Here is a 4,415-nt window from a genome sequence, read left to right on the forward strand (position 1 = left end):
GAACCCTCAACAGTGTTTTCAGATGTAATATACATAACTAATGAAATTATCAACGAAATAGTTCGATGGACAAATGTGGACGCCGTGAGTTTATGAAAAAATTACATTTTTCGCTTATTCAACCACATGTTACTGAGAGACTTCTTGATACGCCAACGTTGAGAAGATCGGTTCGCGATAATATTGCAAGTTTATTGTCGCCTGATACAGGAATCAGTGACGATATGTGTCAACAACTAAAAAACGAGAAACGAAAACATTAAGCATTTTGCCCTTCGTTTAAACGACGAATGTATCAGTTTGCGCAAAATGCAGAAAAAGCCTGTGTGGGGAGCACAAAGTTGACAAAGTTCAACTTCTTGTGCAAATTAAAGTCTGAAGATTCCAAAAATATTTTTTTGTTCTAATTCAAGCTTTAAGAGAGAAAAAAAAGATTAATGAATTTTTTATTTTTTTTGTAATTTTTTTATTGTTTTATATTTGTTCTATTTTATACATAAGGCAAATAAAATAGTGCTGTGAAATCTTTTTTTTTTAATTAATATTAAAAAAACTTACCTTTCTTGCCTTATTTCATTAAAATACTTAAAAAGAAATTATTAATAAAATTTAAACCACTTTTTTAAACAGAAGACGTTCTTTGTACCCCTTTAAATATTACGGTAGTGGATTCGACGAAGTATGATGTTAACGTATTCAAAATAAGTATGATATTCTAGGGTTAAATGGAAAATACATTAACAAGCGCTCAGCGAATTACTTTATTTATTTTCCCTTCCTTTTATTTCATTCCAGTTTAATTTTCAATTAGTTTAATATTTCGTTAATTTACTCCACTCCCTTATTATTTTTTTTAATTCCATCGCTTCTTTAATTTGAAGAGAATTCGATATATAATTTTCATTTTTATTTGTATGTAAATTTCTTATTTAAATTTCATTCCTCTTTAATGAGTTTCTTTAGTTTTTTTTTTTCCTATTCTAAATGCTTTTAATTAAACATTTTTTATGCTATATATAATTTTATTATATTATATTTTTATATTTCATTTTACTTTAATTTATTTTGTTAGATTTGTTTATTTAATTTAATTAAATTTTATTTTTATTGATTTAATTTGATTTAATTTTATTATAACTTATTTTGAATTTTTTGTTTTCTCCCTACTTTTCCGTTTAGTTTTTATATTTTTCCACTTTACATAACTTAATTTTATTTTTTTTTTTAAACTTTGCACAATTTTGTTTTGCTTTAAAGTTCTTTCTTATTTTACCTTAGTTTTTTCTAAATATTTTTCCCCATTCTTTATTTCTTTATTGTGTGCAATTTTATTATAGTTAATAAAAACTTTAGTTACCTTATTTTAATATTTATTTTGTTTTATTTTCATTGTTGAATTTCTTTATTTTAGATCATTTACTGGATTTTTTCCAATTTTTTTATGTGACTTTAAATAACTTTTTTTTACGTTAATTTTATTTTAACTCTCTTAATTTACATATTCAATTTTTTTTTTACCATTATATGTAGCTTCATACCAAAAAAAAATTTATTAAAAAAAAGGATTTTTAGTATTTTTCTATATTCTTTTTTTACCATATTTTATTATTTTGTTTTGTTTTAAATTGTTAAGTTTTAAATTTTTTTTACTTTATTATATGGTTATTTTGTTAATTTAATTTTTTTTATACTTATATATTATTTGAATTTAAAGCTCAAATATTTGGTTTTATTTATTTAATTTTATTTTATTGTTTTTTTTCTTTTTCTTTTTTTTTTAATATATTTTTAAACTTTGTTTTTTCGATTGAAAAAAAAAACTAATTTTATTTTATTCTATCTTCAAGTTCATTTTATTTCATTTTTTATATATATTTTTACATAAATTCTTTTTTAATTTTAACATTTTATTTTTTTATTCGAATAATTTTTTTTATTATTTTACGTTATATATATTGTATAGGTATTTTATTTTATTTTAAATTTGTTCATTCATTTTACCATACTATATTTTTTTATGTTCAATATTACTGCTAAGTAAATAATTTGGTTTATGTAATTTTATTTTATTATTTATATTTATTTTTGTTTTTTTTTTTGGTTTTATTTTGAATTTGATTAAAAATATTATAATTACTTTTTATTATATTTTATTTTATTTTAATGTGTTTTAACACTTTTTTAATTTTTGCTATTCGATAAAAAAAATATACAAAATAATAAACTTATTAATAAGGAGCGAGCGAGGTACAGGAACGCGGTATGAGGTCTGTAAATTTCAGTGAGCGAAAAGTAAAGCGAAAAAAAACTTTGGAACAGTAAGAATTACCTAAAAAGGTCTCCAAATAAATACCGCGGACTCCAACCTATTCGGCCGCCGTAGCCGAATGGGTAGGCGCGCGACTATCACCAAATGAAAGAAAAGATTTCTTCTAATAGTGGTCGCCACTCGCCAGACAATCGCAAGTCTCCGAGTGTATTTCTGCCATAAAAAATCTACTCGTGGGCGGCAAAAGCCGTTCGCAGGAGGCACAAAGCTGGAAGTCCCTTAATTTGTAGAAAACATCAAGACTCAAACCACAAATAAGACGAGGAGCTCGGGCATGTACCCAACAAAAAGGTCTAAGATATTTGTTTAAATGTTGGAGATCTTAAAATCATAATGCAGCACATTGGAGTGATTTATTTTTATGGTACATAATTTCATTGCATTTATTTTTTTAATATGATAGCCTGCATATACCCGCCGTAGTTATGATTTACATCATCCATTTTATTTGTCTAATTTGTGACTACTTTTTCTGGCTGAAATGGCTGAAATTTTGCAATAAATCGATTTTTGGAATTGCCATCGATGTTTAACTGATTAATTTTTGGAAACAATATTTCAATCAGAATAACTCGATAGCGCTCGCCATTCGCCGTAACGGCAGCCCTTCCTCAATTCGACAGAAATATGGATCGAAATTGCCGCCAGTGCTTTATGAACTCGTGAATAGATTTTTTTTTTTCAAATAAATTTCCACAATTTGGATGAGTTGTTCTATTGTTAAACAATTCATGATGAGGTAACAAACTTTACTGAACATTAATGCCTTTTTCAGCTGTCAAATCACAGTTATTGATATCGGTAGTTCGCATGCAGCTAAGAAAGCCACCAGATATAAAGATCTGAGAACTAAGGACAATTTCTTCGAATAATGGACAACATTACAAAAGATGTGGATATGCATAATAATATTGATATTGAACAAATCCGAATATAAATATTTAAAAAATTTAAGAAATAATTTTAAAAATAAATCTCCAAGTCATCTTCTACAGAGGAAGAGCGCAGTAGGAAAATCTAGAGAAAATATCAATACTCGTAATGAAGTGCACAAATAATAAAGGATTTAGGATACTGCCCTGCGTAACACCTGAGGAAGCAACAAATGAATGGAGCTATATATTATAAACCACAACAGTTCAAAGTCTAACAGATTCGGGTTAGATAATGAGCCACACTCAGGCTTATAGCCCATTGCTATACCACATGGGGAACTTACCCTGATCTACCTCAAACCAATGTGAACTTTTCAAACGTTTTACAAGGTTCTTGATTTCTACGGAGCTGAAATCTTGCACCTCAGCAAAAAATTATCTAACTAAAGTTATGAATCTTCATCTGAATAAATCAATACAGTGGCGCAGAAGATACGAGATCGGCACTTCCTCTTCTCTGCTTAAATATCTTTTACAAAAGTCATAAGCCTGCACGCTTAGCCTCTGAACGTGTCTACCTACTAAACAGTACTCTGTTATAACAGAAATCCCTGAGACTATGCTCACTTTGTCTTACCAGGGACGCTGTGCCTCTAACATTGAGAATCGGCTACAATTATCGGGAGATGGTGCAGATGTGCCTTCTTTCATTCGTTCTTCTTAAAACTTGTTCTAAAACCAATGTAGTTTTCAGCCACGTATGGCACTATCATTTCCAGTAATCAAATCAATGCTAGTAAGAAAAGGAAAGATATAATTACCCTAAGCTAATCAGTGGGCAATGGGCGAGAAGCTGTGATCAGGTGCTCAAGCTCGCCATGTAAAAGTAGATGCACTTTTCTGGTTGCACAACAACATATCGCCAAACAATATTCTGTAGGAGAACGTTTGATCTTCAACATTTTTTACGAAATGAGAATTAAAATAGTCATTCCTAATGTCAAGACATTGCGATATAAGTCTAAATGGTAGCTACGGGGCTTGTGAGCCAGCTCGCCGTGAGATCACCTCTTATGATTTTAACACTAGGGATACCACAGGTATCTCCTTACAAACATGGATATGGCTAATCAAAGAAAATATTTTCTGAAACTTTGATGCAAAGCTGGTCTGCGAAATCTAGCTGCCAGGTGGCTCGGCAACCTTGGTCA

Source organism: Anastrepha obliqua, chromosome 1 (genome assembly GCF_027943255.1).
Source record: "Anastrepha obliqua isolate idAnaObli1 chromosome 1, idAnaObli1_1.0, whole genome shotgun sequence".
Lineage (NCBI taxonomy): Eukaryota > Metazoa > Arthropoda > Insecta > Diptera > Tephritidae > Anastrepha > Anastrepha obliqua.